General features: G+C 43.1%; 1 long non-coding RNA gene across 5 annotated transcripts in view; it reads right to left on the minus strand.

The window, feature by feature from the left end:
- LOC138789716 (uncharacterized) overlaps positions 1-22324 on the minus strand; it is a 107123-nt gene that overhangs the window by 53417 nt on the left and 31382 nt on the right. For all 5 annotated transcript variants that reach the window (XR_011362770.1, XR_011362772.1, XR_011362769.1 and 2 more), the window contains exons 2-3: positions 19774-19808; positions 19060-19137 (exon numbers count right to left, since the gene is read on the minus strand). This is a non-coding gene — a long non-coding RNA (uncharacterized lncRNA). The remainder of the gene's footprint in view (positions 1-19059; positions 19138-19773; positions 19809-22324) is intronic.

The raw sequence follows: 22324 nt of genomic DNA on the forward strand, positions 1-22324 counted from the left end.
CCACAACAGCTCAATGGGGTTCAGATCTGGTGACTGCGCTGGCCACTCCTTTACCGATAGTATACCAGATGCCCGCTGTTACTAGTTCTTGCACAATTTGGAGGTGTGTTTAGGGTCATTGTCGTGTTGTAGGATAAAATTGGCTCCAATCAAGCGCTGTCCACTGGGTATGGCATGGCGTTGCAAAATTGAGTGATAGCCTTCCTTATTCAGAATCCCTTTTACCCTGTACAAATCTCCCACCTTACCAGCACCAAAGCAACCCCAGACCATCACATTACCTCCACCATGCTTAACAGATGGCGTCAGGCATTCTTCCACCATCTTTTCATTTGTTCTGCGTCTCACAAACGTTCTTCTTTGTGATCCAAACACCTCACACTTGGATTCATCCGTCCACAACACTTTTTTCCAGTCTTCCTCTGTCCAATGTCTGTGTTCTTTTGCCCATCTTAATCTTTTTCTTTTATTGGCCAGTCTCAGATATGGCTTTTTCTTTGCCACTCTGCCCTGAAGCCCAAAATCCCGCAGCCGCCTCTTCACTGTAGATGTTGACACTGGCGTTTTGCGGGTACTATTTAAGGAAGATGCCAGTTGGGGACCTGTGAGGCGTCTGTTTCTCAAACTAGAGACTCTAATGTGCTTATCTTCTTGCTTAGTTGTGCAACGCGGCCTCCCACTTCTTTTTCTACTTAGGTTAGAGCCTGTTTGTGCTGTCCTCTGAAGGGAGTAGTACACACCGTTGCAGTGTCGGACTGGAGTCCTTGGGCCCACCAGGGGAAATCATTCTTGGGGCCCACCCTTCTGCCACTATACTTATGTATGGTAACATTAATAAGGGTCCATTAACACGGCGTGATATGGCGCAGTGTAGGGCTGCAAACGATTGCTATACAGCAGGGCTTGGGGCTTCCTAGGAGCGCTTGTTACCGATAATTGGCTGGTGTAATTGGGCTATAAGACAATTTTCTTTGCATGATAACACTGTATACTACTGTATGCTACCAATAGCACCAGTATATAAAGAGCAAATATCCCCACATATATTACTGCCATACTGTTACTGACCAAATCCTGTATACTGAGAGTGATATTACCAATAATACCAGTATACAAGGGGGAAATATTATCACCATACATATTACCGCCATACTGTTACTGACCAAATCCTGTATACCAATAATACCAGAATACAAGGGGGAAATATTACAGCACACCACAACCATCACTACCATATTGTTACTGACCAAATCCAGTATACTGAGACCAATAAAACACAGTACCGGATTACAAGTGACAAATACCACCACATACTGACTAATACCACCATTTACTGACTAATACTACTGTATACTGACTAACAACGCCACATACTGACTAACACCACCACATACTGACTAATACCATCGCTGCTACTGAATAATCCACTGTACACAGATCACCATCACCTCATCCAGTCATATAGAGGTGGACGCAGCTCTACACAGGCTCTATACACCATATACATTACACTGCAGTTATATCAGGTGACTCACAGGGGACGTCTTCTCTGATCAGAGTTCTTCCCTCTTCTTCTTCTCCATCTGTCCTGGGCAATTATGAGAACTTCTCCGAGCCACGAATCCACAGAATCTGCCAGACAAACAATATTAGGCTCCTCACTCTGTCACCATCCTCATCTCTATACTAACTGCACATCTGAATTGGCCCCTTTACACCCACATTTGGTGGGTAGCCCTGACTCTATGTATGTGTGTGTGTGTATATATATATATATATATATATATATATATATATATATATATATATATATATATATAATATATCCCTTATAGTATATGGTCCCCTCTGTGTAGATACCTTATAGATGGTCCTTTGTTCAGTCCTCCATATACATGGCCCCCAGTGTTGTCCATGTCCCATATAGGTAGACCCCCTTATGTTGTCCATCCCCATATATATAGCCCCTCCATGTTGTCCTTCTTCAATATAGATAGCCCCCTCATGTTGTCCATTCCCCCATATAGCCCCCTCATGTTGTCCATTCCCCCCTATAGCCCCTCATGTTGTCCATCCCCCTATAGCCCCCTTATCTTGTCCATCCCCCTATAGCCCCTTCATGTTGTCCATTCCCCCCATATAGCCCTCTTATGTTGTCCACCCCCTATAGCCCCCTTTATGTTGTCCACCCCCTATAGCCCCCCTTATGTTGTCCACCCCCTATAGCCCCCAGTGCTGTCCACCCCCTATAACCCCTCATGCTGTCCATCCCCCCTTAGCCCCCCTCATGCTGTCCATCCCCCCGTAGTCCCCCTCATGCTGTCCATAACCCCTGTAGCCCGCTCATGCTGTCCATAACCCCGTAGCCCCCCTCATGCTGTCCATCCCCCCGTAGCCCCCCTCATGCTGTCCATCCCCCCGTAACCGCCCCTCATGCTGTCCATAACCCCTGTAGCGCCCCTTATGCTGTCCATCCCCCCCTATAGTCCCCTTCATGCTGGCCATCCCCTCCGTAGCCCCCCTCATGCTGTCCATAACCCCTGTAGCCCCCCTTATGCTGTCTATCCCCCCTATAGCCCCCCTCATGCTGGCCATCCCCCCTATAGCCCCCCTTATATTGTCCATCCCCCCTATAGCCCCACTCATGCTGGCCATCCCCCCTATAGCCCCCCTCATGCTGGCCATCCCCCCTATAGCCCCCCTTATATTGTCCATCCCCCTATAGCCCCCAGTGATGTCCATCCCCCCTATAGCCCCCAGTGATGTCCATCCCCCCTATAGCCCCCAGTGATGTCCATCCCCCCTATAGCCCCCAGTGATGTCCACCCCCCCCCTATAACCCCCAGTGATGTCCACCCCCCCTATAGCCTCCAGTGATGTCCACCCCCCCCCCTATAGCCCCCAGTGATGTCCATCCCCCCCTATAGCCCCCAGTGATGTCCATCCCCCCCTATAGCCCCCAGTGATGTCCATCCCCCCCTATAGCCCCCAGTGATGTCCACCCCCCCTATAGCCCCAGTGATGTCCATCCCCCCCTATAGCCCCCAGTGATGTCCATCCCCCCCTATAGCCCCCAGTGATGTCACCCTATTATAAAAAAACAAAACAAAACCCAACTCACCTGTCACCACGCTCCCCCGTAGGTCGCGGGCCTCTTCTTCTCTCTTCCCCGACAGAAGAGAGCCTCCTGGTCCCGGGCAGCTCCGTCACCACTGAGCTCTGTGCGCGCCACAGTGGCTGGGACTTCCGGTATGCGCTGCGTGTACTGGAAGTCCCAGCTGCCGCATCGCACACAGAGCTCAGTGGTGACGGAGCTGCCCGGGACCAGGAGCTGCGCATCTGTCAGGGGTGGCGGAGGTACGCTTCCGATTGACAGCGCAAGAAGCCATAGGCTTCCCGCGCTGTCAATCACTCTTGGGACCTCAAGCAGCTTCTTGCTTGCGGTCCCAAGAGTGATTGACAGCGCGGGAAGCCTATGGCTTCTTGCGCTGTCAATCAGAAGACTGCCACATTTAACTGGAAGCGATCGCTTCCAGTTAAAAGGGTGTGGAGCGGCAGTCGGCGGCTGAGTGGGCCCCCCAGGAGCACGGGGGGCCCCGCTGGGCTTACTGGGTGGAGACCACATTGATGTGGTCTCCAGCCCTGTGTCCTTTGACTGGGGGGCGGGGCCTACTCCTGCTCGGGGCCCACCGGGGAAATCCCCGGTCCCCCGGTGGCCCAGTCCGACACTGCACCGTTGTAGGAAATCTTCAATTTCTTAGCAATTTCTCGCATGGAATAGCCTTCATTTCTTAGAACAAGAATAGACTGTTGAGTTTCAGATGAAAGTTCTCTTTTTCTGGCCATTTTGAGTGTTTAATTGACCCCACAAGTGTGATGCTCCAGAAACTCAATCTGCTCAAAGGAAGGTCAGTTTTGTAGCTTCTGTAACGAGCTAGACTGTTTTCAGATGTGTGAACATGATTGCACAAGGGTTTTCTAATCATCAATTAGCCTTCTGAGCCAATGAGCAAACACATTGGACCATTAGAACACTGGAGTGATAGTTGCTGGAAATGGGCCTCTATACACCTATGTAGATATTGCACCAAAAACCAGACATTTGCAGCTAGAATAGTCATTTACCATATTAGCAATGTATAGAGTGTATTTGTTTAAAGTTAGGATTAGTTTAAAGTTATCTTCATTGAAAAGTACAGTGCTTTTCCTTCAAAAATAAGGACATTTCAATGTGACCCCAAACTTTTGAACGGTAGTGTAAGTCACTGCATGCCCATATGGGGTAATATAGTGCAGCCTTCCGAAGGGGTATAGATCAGGAAATCCTCCAGATATATACTTCTGATGAAAGACTTTATTGCAATCTGAACAGTGTCCAAAGAATTGCCATAAATAGTACAGTTTTTAAACTTCTAAATATTAATGACAGAAAGCAGGGATCCAAAATTCTCTAACATGCGACTCACCTGAAGTTGTAGTGTTTACTTATCAAGATATAGTTGTATTTTATGAGTGAGGCCTAAAATACTTGTGCCTTGGTAAATTAGGACACTGGAATCTTAGGGACAAGTTACAAGCTGCAGGTTTGTTGAGGCAGTTTTTATGATTAAAAATGAAAGGTGTTGCCCAAGCATCGAAAAAAAAATGCCACCCTTCATTAAATATATACCCATATATATATTTTATGCCCAGATGACCCCGTAAATTCCCCGGGTAAATTACCCCGGTTGAAGGTTCTTTCATGTCATACCATACATAGGCACAGGTACAGCTAAAGCAGTATGCAGTTGATCTCTAGCTGCGTGTTAAGACAGTAAAGTTTCCATATACGGCTGGGTTCAAGCGTACTATTTTTCTCAGTATTTTTAGCCCAAAACAGGAGTGAATCAAAGAAACAGACAAACTATACCCTTTTTTTCTGTGTTTTGAATCCTTTCCTGGTTTTAGCTAAAATACTGACCAAATACTACATGTGAACCCTGACTAAGATTTCCGATAACAAGCTTCTTGTAACACAAGTTACCTTATTTACAGAGTAGTAGAAACTCTAAACAGTGAGCTAAATAAGAGCAAAGTTAAATATTAGTTCTTCCATTTGTCTCAGCAGAGTGAAGAAGGCAAGTGCATTATGAGTGATTAAATGACTACACAGAGTGGGTACATAGCGGAGAGCTAGCAAGAAGCTCAGTGTCAAACAGTGACAGATAGACTAAAGAATAGAGCAAGTCTATTGCTGCATCATAGAAAAACACAGGAGGATGAGACTGCATGTTCACTCACCATAGAAGCCTTTGATTTCATACATGGGGTGCAGTGCTGCATGATAGTTTTTGCAACTACTGTGTCTTAGGGCACTCCAGTCCCTTTCAGAACATACAACCTGATCACAATTTACTCCCCTTTTATGTGCACCATTCCCTTATTGCTTTTTCCCAACTGGCCTAATTCCCTAGGCCTCATCGGCTTCATCATCCAGATCCTCCAGGCCACAATGATGTTCGATCAGTTATTAGAGTACGAGCACACTATGTAATCTGAGTGGATAACCCCACCCCAGTGTGCATCTCCACCCATGCCATAGACTCCATTCTATGCTTGAATGGATTCCCCTGTCCACCCAAAGAATTGACTTGACAATTCTTTGGGCAGATGGCAGAATCCGCCTGTGCGTAGATAAGAGTCCATGGCATGGGCCGAGATGCACCCGGATTCCATAGTGTGCACATACCCTAATGTTGGAAAGATACAATGATGTGAGCAGAGATGAGTGAACTTGTTAAAACTCCACTGCCTCCTGGAGATGGTGGACCTCCAGTGATCAGCTGTAAACTGGCAGCAAGTGTCTAGTTACTTTTATTACATAAATTACTTTTATTTTTTTCCAGTTTTTTTTTAAATTAAATAATGATGTGCAATCTCCTCTTTTTCAAAAGCGCATAAATATAGCAAAACATTTTACTCTCAGTACCCTTTTTTTTAATTTCTTTGCTTCTAATCCTGTACTAGGATGACTTGACATGCTTAGAGCTTTAGTAGGTTCTAAACTGCATCCTCACTGCTTCATCCTCCTCATGCTATGTTACTGGGCAACCCCCTTACTTATGTTGCCCCCGTAATGTAACGTCAGGATTTTGTTGTTGTGTTTATTATTATTATTATTATTATTATTATTATTATTTGATATAAACACTTTTACCATTATATGAAATTTAGCTCCAGATAACACTTGTATAGGTTTATGAGATGTCCCTTAAAGTGGCACATTTGTGCTTTGAAGAAAAGAGAGAGGAGCCAGGCATAATAGCTATCTGCTTGACCTCTGCTTGTTGGATACATTGTACGTTCCTGAAAACTTGTCTTACATGAACACCTCAATTCCCACTAACACCAAAGCATCTTTGACCTTGAATCTGCCCTCGTGGTATAATAAACCATCAGAGAAGCCGCTGAAGCATGCACTGGAAGATTATGAATGTTTCATTACTGCTCTTCAGCCTGGATCCTGCCACTGACTTCAAGTAGCACGTTGTAAAAATCCAAATTTTTTTCCCCTCTTTTTCTTTTGTGTGATGAATATCTCTGAAAAGGCAATTCACAGCGACTTAATATAGAGAGTATCATCTTTCTTTGTTCTTGTACTGATGTCTATAGTAGACGGCAAACTGTAGGATTTGGCCCTGAGGATTAGGGACAAAGTTTTGCACACATTCCTATAGATGTCCATAAAGACACTGAAATTTGAATGTAGTGTCCAGGTAAAAGCTAAGCACCCTGAAAAATCCACCCCGGAAAAACTGGCACCCCCTATACTCCAAACAGTCCAACACCAACAACAGCAACCCTAGCTCTGGGTGTGCTGAACGTCTGTACAGGAAAACCGCAGCAGACACGTAAATGTGTTTTCAAGCAATTCTTAACCCCTTTAAGACTGATCCCATTGATGCACAGATGTCCAGGTCAAATTAATGCAAAGTTTCTCCCCGCCTGCTAAGAGCCATAGCGCTTTTATTTTTCCACCTACAGGGCTGGTTGGGGTGTCATTTTTTGCGCCATGATCTTCTAGTTTTTATTAATATCATATTGGAGTAAAAGAAAAGTTTTAATTTTTATTTCTATGCATAGAGCAGACTCTATGCATAGATCGCTCATCTGACAGGACAGAGGTAAGTAGATTACCCCCACCTGTTGGTACAAGCGATCGGGACTGGTCCCATCTGTTTCCAAAACCTTTAATTTGTCTGTCTTGTTTTATCACTGCTGAGCGCATAAAAAAATGTAGAGAGGATGCAACCCTGGCGGGTACCCCTCGACAAGTCAAATACATACAGACATTGATTGGTTACTCACAAGCCTGAAAGACAGAAATGGTTGCACATCGCACCCATAGTTGATACAAGCTACAGTAAAAACCAAATATATCTTCTAGTATACATGAGTCCCTACGCTGAACAACACTGTGCCGGTAAGCAACCAGCAACCCTGCAAAGCAAGCGCAAGCAGGGAAGGGAGTCCATAGACCCCACTGCCACAGGACTAAACGCCAAGGGCCCCCCCAAACCCTGCAGGCAGAGAAAGCGGCCACCAAGCAACACACGTATGAATAAGATCTTACTACTCAACAAACCAGCAGAAGGAGGAGGTACTTTCCATATGTACACAGGTGCTTGCTGCTAATTTGGATCACATGGGTCTTACAAGGGAGGAGTGCTAGCCACAAAGAAAAAAGAGACAGAATGCATAGAATATGCACAAGCCTGAAAGACAGAAATGGTTGCACATCTCACCCATGGTTGAAAATAAAGCTTGTTCAGCTACATTGAAAAACCAACATCAGAAGTTAGCATATAATAAGTGGTAAGTACCTCCTATTTCTCCCATTCTACCTTCGATGCAGTGGTGAGTAGTAACACCTTGTTCACACTTGTGTTGCTTGGTGGCCGCTTTCTCCGCTGCCTGCGCCTGCGGGGTTTGGGGGGGGACCCTTGGGGTTTGGTCCTATGACAGTGGGGTTGCAGGGCCATTCCGTGGCTTCCCTTCGCTGTTTGCACTCACTTTGCGGGGTTGGTCGTCGCTGACCAACACAGTGTTCATTTAGTGTAAAGACTCATGTGGGCCAGGGGACCTGTAAGTGGTACATGAGGCAATATGGTTTGATCAAATTATATACCAACATCCTGGCATTGGTTTTTAACCCCTTAACGACATAGGGCGTATACTTACGCCCTGATGCCATTAGGGACGTTCAGAGCGGGGCCGCACGGCGGTCCCGGGTGCCGCTTGTAGCCCAGGACCGCAGGTATTAGCGGGCACGGTCCAATCGCCGTGCCCGCTAATACAGTAATCAGATGCAGCTGTCAAAGTTGACAGCTGCATCCGATTACCGGACGCAGCATCATCCCTGGTGTCTAGTGGGGATATCGCTCCTCCGGGATGTTATCCCGGAGGAGCGATCTCCGTAACTGAAGCCGGACGGGGACCGCTCCAAGATGGCGCCATCCCCGGCTCGGCACTCGTTTACTTCCGGCTGCAGCAGCCGAAAGTAAATGAGTGCCGATCTCATGGATCTCTGCAGCATATCTATGCTGCAGAGATCTCTATGAGAGATCAAAGCACTTATACTAGAAGTCCCCTAGGGGGGCTTCTAGTATAAGTGTAAAAGTTAAAAAAAAAAGTGTTGTTAATAGTAAAAAGCCCCTAATAAAAGTCTGAATCACCCCCCTTTTCCCAGGTTATTAATAAAAGTAAAAAATAAATAAATAAACATGTTTACTATCGCCGCGTGCGTAATCGCCTGAACTATTAACTAATCACATTCCTGATCTCGCACGGTAAACGGCGTCAGTGCAAAAAAATCCCAAAGTGCAAAATTGCGCATTTTTGGTTGCATCAAATCCAGAAAAAATGTAATAAAAAGTGATCAAAAAGTCGTATATGCGCAAACAAGGTTCCGATAGAAAGAACACATCATGGCGCAAAAAATGACACCTTACACAGCCCCATAGACCAAAGGATAAAAGCGATATAAGCCTGGGAATGGAGCAATTTTAAGTGACGTATATTTGTTGACAATGGTTTGAATTTTTTACAGGCCATCAGATACAATATAAGTTATACATGTTGCATATCGTTTTAATCATAACGACTTGAGAAACATGCATAACAAGTCAGTTTTACCCCAGGGCGAATGGCGTAAAAACACATTTCCCCCAAATAAACAAAATGCGTTTTTTTTTTTTATTTCACCACACTTTGATTTTTTTTCTGGTTTCGCAGTGTACTTTATGCAAAAATTCAGCCTGTCATTGCAAAGTACAATTAGTGACGCAAAAAATAGGGCTCATGTGGGTTTCTAGGTGGAAAAATGCAAGTGCTATGGCCTTTTAAGCACAAGGAGGAAAAAACGAAAACGCAAAAATCGAAATTGGCTCTGTCCTTAAGGGGTTAAATGTAGCCGGGAGGCATTAGTGTGGGGTGCAGCAGCTCCTTTCTCTCCATGTCCGTATTGATTGGTTACTGGCTTATTTGCACTATCCTATGTATAAAAGATAGTCAGACCATTGTGAAAATGAAGCAGTTTAGTCCTTCTGCCTTTTATCTCCCCTTTCTTCATAGATTGCAAGCTCTTGCAAGTAGAGCCATTGCTCCTGTTTGACATATCTGATTCTCTGTGCCTTTTAGGTTTGGAAAATGCTGTGTAATATGCTATATTAAAATATTATTATCATTGATGTAACATACAAAACAACAGGTAAAAGTGAATTCAGAACAATTGCTTGATGTCAATTAAAAGGCAGTAAACCAGTAATAGAAGAGTAGACTATGTAGTTAGGACTGCATAGTATCAATTTAAGTATAGTATAACAAGTAACAATACTCAAAAAAGTAAATGTCAGTGAAATCAAAACAATAATATTAAAGTGTTTTTTGGGGCAAAACAGACTGATGAGCTGTCCTCAGGATAGGTCATCAGTCACTGATAGGTGGGGTGCCAACAATCAACATCCCCTGCTGTTCAGTGCCCGATGCTGCACAGTGAACAGGGATGGAAGAGTTAGCGGTTGTATTGGTGATGAATAACTGCAGTTCAGCTCCTGATCGAGTGAACAACAGCAGACTAATGGTGGTTTTACACGGAGCGATAATTCGCCCGATCGCACGATTAACGATTTTGAATGAACGTTTTTTTTTTATAACGATCAGCGTTTAGACGGAACGATACATCGTATGGAAAAATCGTTTTGCGATCGCTTAAGCCTATCTCATACATAGGTGAAATCGTTGAAAGACTGTTTACATGGAACAATCTGCAAATTTTTTGCGAACAATCAACGACGATTTGAGAAGTTGTTGAAAGATCAAAATGAACGATTTCTCGCTCGTCGCATGATCGTTTGCTGCGTTTACATGTACGATTATCATTCGAATTTGACCGTTATCATGCAGATTCGAACGATAAATCGTTCCGTGTAAAACCACCATAAAGGCCCTATTACACTAAACGATTATCAGCCTAATGCTACATTTACACGGAGCGATAATTCGCCCAATCGATCGTTTAACGATTTTGTAGCAACAATTTGGTTTTCATAACGATCAGCGTTTAGACGAATAAATCGTTAGAAAATTCGTAAGAAAAATTGTTATTGCGATCGTTTTTAAGATCGTTTAGGCCCATCTTTTATATAGGGTGAATCTTTGAAAGACTGTTTACACGAAGCGATCTGCGAATTTTTAGCGAATGACTTACGATGATTTAAGAACATGTTAAAAGATCAAAATGATGATTGAATGATGAAGGAATGAATGAATGACTTTTCACTCATTGCTTGATCGTTTGCTGTGTTTACATGGAACGATTATCGCTCAATGCGATCGTTTTTGCGAAAATTCCCCCGATAATCGTTCCGTGTAAACGTACCATTAGGTTGTGTTTACACAGAAAGATTTATCTGACAGATTTTTGAAGCCAAAGCCAGGAACAGACTATAAACAGGGAACAGGTCATACAGAAAAGACTGAGATTTTTCCTTTTTTCAAATCCATTCCTGGCTTTGGCTTAAAAAATCTGTCAAATCTCTCTGTGTAAACCATTACTTGGCAGATTAACCCTTTCACGACCTGGGATCATTGATGCCTCAATGGCCAGGCCGTGATTTTACATCAGCTTATGAGATGATAAAGATCCCATAAGCTGATGTCCCCTAGCTCTGCCGCCTCTCCGATGTCCCCTGCCACTGCTACAATCTTGTATCAGCGGCCGGGAAGAGAGGAGAGGCGGCAGAGCTGACAGGCGTGCGCCTGGCGCGTGTTCTGCCCTCCCTCCTTCCTCCTGCCGGCCTCTGTAGATAGAAACCGGAAGCCTGAGGCTTCCAGTTTCTATGACTACCATCGTGACTCTGCGATCAGTTCGCAGAGCCCCGATGGACACCGGAGAGACAGTTCTCCCTCACTAGAGGGAGAATTGTCTCTCCGAAACCCTATAGATACTGCGGTCTTGCTGACCGCAGTATCTATGAGGTTAGCTCTCAGCACCGGAGTGCGGCTCCGGCGCTGCGAGTTGCGGCGGGTCCCCGGCTATCCTGATAGCCTGGACCCACTGCGGATGATACAGGCGTAGCTCCTACGCCTGTGTCATCCTCGGCAGTAAATTCACGTCACTGCAGCACCAGGCATAGGCTGCAGTAACGTGAATTTACTGTGCAGCGGCGGGAGGGAGTTAAGGACAATTCAGGCCGATAATCATTAGGTGTAATAGCACAATGTCAGCTGATTGTGGTCTTTCAACATGCTGAAAGATCAGCGATGGTCTGCAGTTCCGATCAACAGGAGTGGCGGCAGCAGACCTCTGCTGACTTCAACGGGCTGCCTGAACTTTCTGAGGATCATTCGCCGGTCCTCCTCACTCGCTGTGTGTCTGTGTAACAGGACAAGGTAGCAAGCGGGGAATGAGGGGGAAGTATAGGGATCGTTTCTGTAAAATATTTTTAGGTGTAATATGGCCCCTAGACATAGGACAAGATGGATGAGGGTTAAGAACAAAAGAGTGAGCAGGGGAAAAGAATAGTGAGTGCTGGGCAAGGTGGGGACCTATGTAATATCACTAATGGAAATTGAATGCCATGGATTCCAAATTGCCAGAAAAGCATCTAATTTGTTATCTAGGATTCTAGGGATCTAATCTTTTTAATGCAAGCATAAAGGTCCTATCAGGATGGAATCATGTTTTCCAAGCCCAGGCAGTGATAATGTTAGCAAATGTAAGTATAAAAAGAAATTATTTAGGAGGAAGTTTCCTCCAACCTTTGGGAGCAAGATTAAAGGGAATGTGTCATTAGAAAATGACTTATTGTTTAAATTATGTTTTTTTATGTTAGGCTGGGTTCACACTGCATTTTTTGCAGTCTGTTTAACATATCCTGTTTTAGGCTGGGTTCACACTATGTATATTTGAGGCTGTATTTGTGAGGCTGTATAGCAACCAAAACCAGGAGTGGATTGAAAACACAGAAAGGCTCTGTTCACATAATGTTGTAATTGAGTGGATGGCCATCATTTAATGGCAAATATTTGCTGTTATTTTAAAACAACGGCTGTGGTATTGAAATAATGGCCGTTATTTACTGTTATATGGCGGCCATCCACTCAATTTCAACATTGTGTGAACAGATCCTTTCTGTGTTTTCAATCCACTCCTGGTTTTGGTTGCTATGAGGACCTGACATGAGGACCAAATACTGCCTGAAATATACATAGTGTGAACCCAGCCTTAAATGGTTAATTTTAATGCACACTATAACATAGTCAACCACAGTTTTGTGCATGTTTTTTTTTAATAATGGAAGTCAATATAAAATGGATCCAAATGGGTTGCACACAATTACATCTGTGTTTTTATCAGCCCCCCCCCCCCCATAAAATATATACGTTAAACGGACTGCAAAAACACAGTGTGAACCCAGCTTAAAAAAATATATATATGCTGATGTTTCTCATTTTCCAATTTATTATCTGTATTATAAAATAAGACAAAGATTTAGCAGTTTTCAGGAGGAAGCTGTAAAGTGATCTGTATAGCATTGCAGCAATATGTGACACCAGTAGATAGAGGAGACAATAGCAGCTTCCTTTGGAATGACCTCTACAAAAATCACAGAGTGGGCTCAATTATGTTTCACATTCATCTCAAGGGGACAGGTTCTGTCTATTGTCATCTATGTCCATGAGTCCTGTTGTAAAGCATATTACTAAATGCTGTTAAAATCAGCTCAGGCAAGATGGCAGCCCCCATACCAATGTACAAAAAGTAAAAAAAAATAAAAAAAAATTACAGTCAGAAGTACAAACAGATTAGAAAAAAGAACAAGTTTTAGTATCTGTCTCTAATCAGTAAAAGAAAATGTAGGTGATACATTCCCTTTAAAAAAGGTAGCTCACAGGATCTAGAGGAATGTCAATGTTGAATAGAGATGTAAGGAGAAAGTAGACATATAACTAATAAGGATTGATTCGGAAGCAGGTCCAAAAAAAGTGGAAATATGTTCATATAAAAGTGTGGCATTGTAAGCTTTGTACTGGGGTGGGCTCCCCAGGATAAAGTGAAGTCACAATGAGGAAAGCTGTTCCAACACCAGTTTAGAAAAAAAATACTGAAACATCCAAAGGTACCAAAGGTACTAGTAACTTAAATATCCAAAAATGATATACAATCAGGCTTAAGCTGAGGCCCCTGTGCTACATAGCATGTCACCCGTAAAAATCTTGTATGAATATGTGGTGCCTCGGCGAATGATGGTATTGTGGTGATGCCAGTGCTAGTACAGAACATAGGTGTGATGTTGGTACCTGTTTTATATATGTCCACTTTGTACTGTTCCCCAATGGTCGGTAATCTGCCGGGCTGTGATGGGTTCCTTGGGCTCCTGTTATGGTACTCCTGAGTGGCAAACGACCCGCCCAGACTATCAGTACTGCCACCCACAGAAAGGGGAGAATGACCCAAGGTGTGTAGCAGGGGTGTGTAGGTGCTGGTGCAGGTGTAATGATGACTGAGTCACAGTAGAATAAATATAACAGCTTTACTAGACAGTCTCTGGGAATACAGAACACTTTGGCAGCAAATAACCTATCTTGATAGAGGCTTGTGTTCACCCGATCTGTGTTGAGAGATATTTTTAAGTGCTAATACAAGAGGTTGATGTAGCGTTACTGGTAGAGTTTAGAGTTGAGCAGTGAAGAGGAGAGGAGTTTGTCAAGGGAGTCCCAACCCAAGGTAGTTGTGTGCTCTGCCGGAACTTTACAGAGAAAAATACTTGAGAGATACTTGAGAGAGAGAGATACTTGTGCCTTTGTTTAGACCATGTCTGACCACCTTCTCCCCTACAGTGTCGAGGTACTCTTCCTACTTGGATGGCACAAGCCTTTTTTGAGGTTACCTGGGTGAAGCTAAGTGTCACCTGCGCTGCAAGGTAGAGTACATAGATCTTCTTTACGGTAACTTTGCTCTATCCGGGTCAGTTCCTCGGTAGCTAGGATACTGCCCTGCACTGTGTAGAGTGTTTCTCAGCATGGGCTGGGATTGATCCCCGACTTGTCCTCCTTGTAGCGTCTAACACTGCATAGTGGAAATAGACTAAAGAAATTGAAAGTCTCTGGTTGCTCCATATACATTTATCTCTACCTCACTTTACACTAGACCACACTGAAGTAACTTCCTGTCCACACAGGGCTAACTAGCTACTTCCCCAGGGGCTATGTGTGTGAAGAGCAGGGATAGGTAGAAGAAGAGAGAGTATCTCTTATGGGACAGCACAGACCATGTGTTACAGCAATAACAGTAACCCTTTGTTCTCTACAGCTGTGCAACACATAAGGTTTAAAAAGGAACAATGTGGTGAAACCATAGAATGCTACCTTCATCTCCACTCATCTCCACGCGAGCACAGATTGTCCATCTGCCATATACCTACTAATCCCCTGAATAAACAGGAATTAATATGTGGGGGTACGTCTCATGAGTGTTCGCAGTGTAGCACAGCAGCTTATAATCATATAAACTATTTACATTGTGTCTTAAACGACATATTACAAAATAAGAAGACAAATGGCCGCATATGCTGTGATGTTACTTAGAAAATATAATGTGGCCTGTGACTAAACTATCTACAGGCCCAATATCTGTACTAGAAAGTTTGATGTGCACACTATTGACCCAGCTCTCCTCTAGACGGTTACTGAATGAGGGAGACACTCTTGTCAAATTTCTGTAGTAAAGATGGTGGTTGTTTCTCTTCACAACTGGATTTGACACAGCTCCTATGCTGTCTCAGCAGTTTGACAAAGTAGTGGAATTTTTTGTATTGGCTTTACATGAAAAAAAGTAATTTGTACAATACACATCACTGGTGCCTATGTATCCCATCTCAGTGCTGATTCCAGTGGTTGCGGAAAGCTTTTCTAACTTTTATTTCATTGTTTTCACATTCCAATTAAAGCAAACAGTAGAATACAAGATTTGCCCAACCTGTGGGACACTGTAGAACTATCTCTAAGTTAATAACATCAACAACTTTATCATTTGCAAATCAATATTTTTCATTGCAGACAATAGCAAATATATGGGAAGCCAAATCAACACGAAAATAGACAATGCTTATTTGATTTCTTCCTCTGACTTATTCATTATCTGTCGCTTCTGAGTTTACTTGTCAAAAAAGTTTAGAAGTTACATTTTAAAGGGGGAGGATGAGTAGATTGTCAATGCACCAAAAACATATAGTAGAAATCATGTAAACGTATGTAATAATAGCCCCCTATTGAGCAAAAGGAAAAAAGGATCAAGGTATGTCTCTTACCTTCATCCTCGGCGTCATTCCCTTGCACTTAGTCGTTTACTCCTTGGTCCAGTAAGACTGTTAGGAGCACTGCCCCACCCCCATAGTGCCAAACCGGCTTGACTCCAGCCCTCTATTGATTATTATTAAAAGGAATAGGCCGGCCAGGGGCGCTATGGGGGCGAGGAAGTGTTCCTAAGGGTTTTACCAGACCGCGGAGTAAATGACTAACTGCAAGTGTCGTGTCCCACCACTGGTGTTTTTCACTTGTGCACCTGTCCTAAAGTTTGCACTCAGGTTAAGTGGTGGATGTAGTATATAGTTTCCCCACTAGTTGTCATTGTTCTTTGTATGTGTTACTTCCATAAACAGCTGAGAAAGGTAATGGGTTAAGTTTTTGTACCATGTGGTATGTGCTGACCACTAGTGGGTGCTCTCTTCCCTGTCCTATCCTGACTGTCCTCTGTGTGGGAGGAAGTTAGTTGTTGGAGGTCTATGAGGACAGATGCAGGAGAGACTAGCTCTGACACTTTCTTTATGCAAGCAGTTACTAAAACTATGCAGTGCTAAACTAACAGTAGGGGAGAGCAGCCACCAAGGAATACCCTAGCCCAAGCCAGGAACTTTTCTAAAAAGCGCAGGGCGATATCGTGTTAAGGAATCGACCCCAGTAGGACAAAGCTACCGGTATTGAAAAGGTCTACGTATCATACTGTGCAGTGCAGGTTGATTAGGAAATGTTGGGCACCTCGCTATACTCAGATAACCGACGAATGGGGGTCGTGCTACCCACCTGGGACAGGCTCTACAATACCAGGGGGCAGAAAGCGGTCAGGCATAGGTCTATTTACACTCCAATTCTGGCAGAAAACAGAATCTACACTGGGCAAGGACTCCTCTGGCAAGCTCCTTTCCTCTTCTCTCTTCCTCTCCAACTTAAGCCTCTACTTTTTTCAAGCACCTACTGCAAAGTCAGCACTTGAGTCTTTATCAAGATTTATACTATCTACAGAGCGTGTATCGTTATTTTGTTAGGTTCTACAGTAAACTGTTATATTTTTATACAAAACGCACAGGACTTTGCTTCCTTTGTCTGCACCTGCACCTATACGCACACCACCGCACACCCTGATCCTATCTTGATGCAGTATGCATGAATCAGGGACGAAGTAAATAAACTCTAAAAGTAAGGTTAGTTATGATAGGAGTAGTGATGTTGCTTATTGTAAATGAACCCCCTGCTTGACTTAAACTAGTGGTGAGTACCGGGCCGACTACATGTTTCAGAAGGCTTTTGGATGACAGAGCCTTACAGGCATGGGAGCACTCTGCAATAATTTCACGACTCTCCCCCAGGATAATTCCACCAATGCGCAGCCTAGAATGACAAGGAGGGAAAAGTTCTGGAAGATAGGGTTTTGTCAGAAAGGGTATTTAGCGCTGCTTGTGGGGTGGCTCGTCATCACTAATAAGTGTACCCACCTGTCAACTGACAATGCTCACAGGCTGAAGCTGTCAAAATGAACAAAGTCTGGATTTTCCTAGACTTCACTTCTCCATTGGTCGAAAGCAGGATACCATAAAGTCAAGTGCCAAGTGTGTTTGCAAGCTGTAACTGGATAACCACGTGCCCCTATCACCCCAAAAAGTTTATACGTTGAATTGGTTTATTCCTTTTCTGTTCATCTTCCTCCTCCTCAACCAGCATATCAGTGCGCTGAAGAAATCACCAGGCTCTCACCCACAATTTTTTCAGAGGGTCCCACCAGGCTCTTACCAACAATTATAAGGAGGGTCACACCAGGCTCTAGCTCACCATTTTTCAGAGGATCTCCACCAGACTCTTGCCCACAATTATGAGGAGGATCACCACCAGACTCTTGCCCACAATTATAAGGAGGGTCACACCAGGCTCTAGCCCACCATTTTTCAGAGGATCTCCACCAGACTCTTGCCCACAATTATGAGGAGGATCACCACCAGACTCTTGCCCACAATTATAAGAAAGATCCCCATCAGGCCCTCATCCATATTTTTATAGGGTGTGCATGAGACCTTTATGTGTAATAAAGGGTGTATGGAAGTTTACTTTAAATTAGACTTCATCTTGGGTTGGGTGCACATTATTGTCAGTCTGAAAAAGTGGCGTAAAGAGGCTCGTTACTCAAGTTGAGCACTGGAGAATTGAAAAATGCTTGACTCAAGTGAGTAACAAATACTCCGGCATTATAATGCTCGCTCAACACTAGTAGATAACAGTTCTACACTGGCTCTGCAGACCTACAAAAGAACGAATTATGAGAGTGCACTAATAACCATTGATTCATAGGTGATGTATTCTCTGATCAGTCATTCACTTTCCATTTTCTTTTCCATCCTGCCCAAACCATGACTCTTCTCTGCAGAATCTGCAGAGGTTTAGGTTATTCTTATCTGTACCAACATATTGTAGTTACTCTCCCCTTAGTTTAAATAACGTGAATGGAGCTTAAAGGGGTAGTGGGTCGATTTTCTTTTTCTGCTTAATTAACACACATTACAAAGGGGGCGGCGGCATCGGAGTACTCCTGTAATTACATTAACACATACAACCTGGGCATAGGTGTGGTAATGTTTTTGAAGAAAGAAAAACTATGCCTTTTGTAATTCTGGATAACCTCTTCAATGGCTGTTTATATAGATTAAATCAACTATGCAGTAGCTATAGGTAAAAGGTACTTTAGGTATAGGGTTCTCTTCGAACAAGAAAAAAAAAAAAAAAAAAAAAAACATCTTTTAACAATAATGCAATCTCTATTGTAATCTGCAAAGCATTTCCTACAGTCTGTAGAGTGCAAGATTCTAATGAAATATCTCTGCAACAAATTGCTAGATAAAGCAAGTGGGCAGAATTCATATTAAACTTAACGGAGTGGTTTACAGCGAGTAGAACTCTTTAAAGCTGTTTTATGTTGTACGAGAAATGAGCGATTTCTCCAATGTAAGCAGGGACTGACTTTTTTTTAATTTAATCTAAACAGCTGAAATGGAAATGTCATCTGAAATAATATCTGATTTATAGTATGTGTGCAATTTTTATTTTCACTATAAGTGTATCATCTGTGTATGATGGCTGACTTCTTGAACCTAGTACATTTCAGAGACTGTTAAAAGTCATTTATCAATATGCTGTACATTCACCCTCTAAATGGAGTGGTGGTATCCCCTGAACTCTCAGGATTATGTTTACCTGGTCGCCATTGCTCTGGAAGTTGACAGGACTCTTCTGGCTTTTTAGTTTGCTATGATTTTCCTATGCCTCATATCACTGTAGGGCACAAGAAAAGTTATTGCGACACTGACATTTTTTGTTTTGGTATACCCACCACTAGTATTGGCTTTTGTTTCAATAAATTGTTTGAGATGAGAAAAACACCATTAAAAGCCCTACTCTCATGATGTAATATCACTGGAGCGTAAACTTCTTAAGTTCACCCACCCACCAGCCAAATAAATAAATAAATATATATATATATAATATATATATATATAAATATATATGAATATTATTATTATTAAAAACAGATGGCCAGATGCAGTCCTTTTGAGTTGGAATACAAGGAGATGGAACTTTTTTGTGCTGCTTTGTGATTCTATCCATTCATCATGCTGCTGGTCCCACTTGTCCAATTATCTCTAAGAGATCTCCTTATCTGTACAAAAAGATATAGGTTGAGTGTGGTCATGTGTGTTTCACACTTACTATGTTCAGAGACCTGCTTGATAGTTTTACATGCCATTTAAACTAGAAGACACTATAATAACTATATGGTATAACTGAGGTCTTTGACCCATGAAATGAATAAACGTGTCATTATTTTAAGAGTGGTATTTTTTTTTCCTTCAAAAAGCCATAGTCTGCAGTTCTCTAGGTCAAAACATATAGAAAGGGGAAAAGGCTTACCCTTTTCAGTATCGCCTTGTGAGGTCCCTGTACACCTGGGATTAAACAGAATACAGTATTTAAATAAAGGTTACTAGAATAACTAATGTACTTTGTGTACTATGCATTGTAAATAGTATATAATAGGTAATAGTCTTCTCATAGTCCAGCTCTCATAGTCCATCTCATTTTATAATGGGCTTCTTTTCTAATAATTAGGATCAAATTATAGGAGAGGCAAAGAGGAGAACAGCCTTTAGGTCTACGTTACCCAATATCCCACTTTACTTTATTTGCACAAAGCATGAGTTGATCGACTTCTTTGGAGTACATGGTCATATCAGGCCCAGACTGTCCATATGCTGCATTGAGGAGAACAACAATGGGCTGTGCTTCCTGGTTTCATAGTATGCTGCCTGACTGACACAGGTGGTCCTGACTCTAGGGTCTGAACACTTGCGAGTGTGTACAACTCAACACATTACTTTCCATTGGAGGCTAGACTTGGCCTTCTAATGAAAATCTTGGATATTCCTTCCTTGTTACCAGGCCCACACCACTGATTGTATTGTCTGTGACTTGCAGCTGGCTCTTGCAACCTGTTGAGCCCAGGAAAGAGCTAGTGTGGTACTGTCGGTAAGTTCACTCAACAAACTCGTCATTGTCCAACAGATTAAAGTGATACTGTATTTGCCAACCAACCCCCCTCCCCCCCAAACCGCTCGTACCATCCATTTGAAGAGAAGTCCTTTCCAGCCATGTCTTTTCAAATGTACCCCAAGCCTTAGTTAGAATAAAAAATGATCTTTGAATCTGCAGCAGTCGAGACAATGTGGCGTGGCCTAGAGTTTCTATTCCCTAAGCCTGCAGTGCCTCTCGTTTCTTCCTCTCCACCCTCCTCATCATTAGGAACATCCCTGGCAGGATTTCTCCTATTCATCGCTTGTCTAAACAGTGCACATGTGCTGCTTTGGATCATTAAGGCAAATGTGCACTGTTTAGACAAATGATGAATAGAAAAAATCATGCCCAGGATTGTTCCTAATGATGAGGGGGGAGGGAAGGAAAAAGGAGAGGCGTCGCAGGCTTAGGGCACAGACACTCTAGGCAAGTGCTTCTCAATTCCAGTCCTCGGGCCTCACCAACAGGTCATGTTTTGAGGATATTCCATACAAAAAAAACCTGTGATAATACCTGATGCACTGAGTATAATTATATCACCTGTAAAAAACTGAGGAAATCCTCAAAACATGACCTGTTGGTGAGGCCTGAGGCCTGGAATTGAGAAGCACTGCTATAGGCCCCCGCCACATTGACTCAGCTGCTGCAGAATAAAAAAAAAATTGTTTTTTTTTTACCCTAACAAAGGCACCAGGTGCATTTTAAAAGACACAACCATGAAGGACTTACTCTCACCAAACTGAGGGTACCAGCGGTTTGGGGGAGTGGGTTTGTGAATATAGTGTCGCTTTAAGGTATTGCACTTTTATAGTGGATGATATTACTGCTGTGTGAGTTGACATGATTTTAGTACTAAATGGACAGTAATATCTAACATACACAGTACATTATAATATATATAATTTATAGAAAAAAGGGGAGGGTGTCAGTATGACACACGTGTGGGCTCTGCCTTTTAGCATGTGCTGTACATTGTAGCATCATTGGCACCCACATACCGCCAGCCAGGACGGTATTAAGGGGAGGACCTTATGGTCAAGGACTTTCCACCGTTTGAGGACCCCACTGACAAGATCTTTTTGGGATCACAGGGACCACCTGGGTTAGTTGTACCACCTTGCAACATCACATAACACTACTACCCCTGGATAGCCCGTAACACTCATCATCCCCAGTGGGTACCACACTACAGTAGCATTCAAAAAAAATCTTTAGACCCTTTCAGTTTTCTTACCTTTTGTAAGCTGAGGCTTTGTGCAATACATATATATATATATATATATATATATATATATATATATATATATATATTTTTTTTTTTAAATTTGTTTACTTTTACTCACAGCTAATGCTTCGGCACTATCCCACCTGAAGGGTATTTTCAGAAAAGACCGTTGTAGCATCTGACCACTAAGCATTAAGTCTGATTTATGCCGACAAAGAATTAGGTAACATAACAGAGTTCTTGAGAACGTTTAACCAGCCTAAGGCTATGTTCACACAACGTATGTGTTGTATAAATCACGGCCATTGTTGCAATTTGCAACAACGGCTGTGATTTATACAACACATATGTTGTATGTGAATGAATAGAATCCCGGCTGGAGCATATACATATAGTATACGCTCCGGCTGGGATTCCATCCGTCCGCAGGAAAAACTGACATGTCAGTTTTCTGCAGCCGTTGCTCCTTCAATAGCGGCTGCAAAGAACCTGTCAGTTCACACAATAGAGTGTTTGGCTCTGGCCGCATGCTCCATTGTGTGCAGCGACGAATTGGGATGCGGGTGCACACGGATGCGCCCGCATCCCAATTCATTAGAAATGAAGATCATCCAACTGGTACGACAGTGTGAACATGGTCTAACTTTGTAACCACACGTTCTTAGA

The sequence above is a fragment of the Dendropsophus ebraccatus genome, chromosome 4 (genome assembly GCF_027789765.1).
Source record: "Dendropsophus ebraccatus isolate aDenEbr1 chromosome 4, aDenEbr1.pat, whole genome shotgun sequence".
NCBI classification, from domain to species: Eukaryota; Metazoa; Chordata; class Amphibia; order Anura; family Hylidae; genus Dendropsophus; species Dendropsophus ebraccatus.